At 56.8% G+C, this 322-nt stretch overlaps 1 protein-coding gene across 1 annotated transcript in view; it reads left to right on the forward strand.

Annotated features, from left to right (window-relative positions):
- Positions 1–322, forward strand: part of LOC104495200 (nuclear respiratory factor 1-like) — a gene marked incomplete at its 3' end in the record, with an annotated part of 3,373 nt that overhangs the window by 817 nt on the left and 2,234 nt on the right. The gene's annotated exons all lie outside the window — the stretch shown is intronic.

Below are 322 nucleotides of genomic sequence, written 5' to 3' on the forward strand. Positions count from 1 at the left end.
GAAAAGAAGAGAACTAGGTGGAAAGGTCTTGGCCGTGGATCCTGTGTGCAGATGGTGTTTCTACCAACCTGTCACAACGATAATCAAAGACAGCTTCCAGGGTGTGCCAGGGGCCGGTTGCGCAGGCTGGTGAAGGTCTGTGGCTGGGGAGGGCTGCCTGGTGAGGCTGGAAATGGGGCTGTGCTGGTCAGTGCCTTCCCAGGCAGGGATGGTTTTCCACTGGTCAGCCCCAGTGCCCTGGTTAGAATTGCTGGAAAGCTGGTGGAACAGGTTCAGTTGGGAAACCTGCCTTTCCCGTGGCCAGACGCGTTGTTCTGTGTCA

This window comes from Buceros rhinoceros, unplaced genomic scaffold, assembly GCF_000710305.1.
Source record: "Buceros rhinoceros silvestris isolate BGI_N320 unplaced genomic scaffold, ASM71030v1 scaffold21776, whole genome shotgun sequence".
NCBI classification, from domain to species: domain Eukaryota; kingdom Metazoa; phylum Chordata; class Aves; order Bucerotiformes; family Bucerotidae; genus Buceros; species Buceros rhinoceros.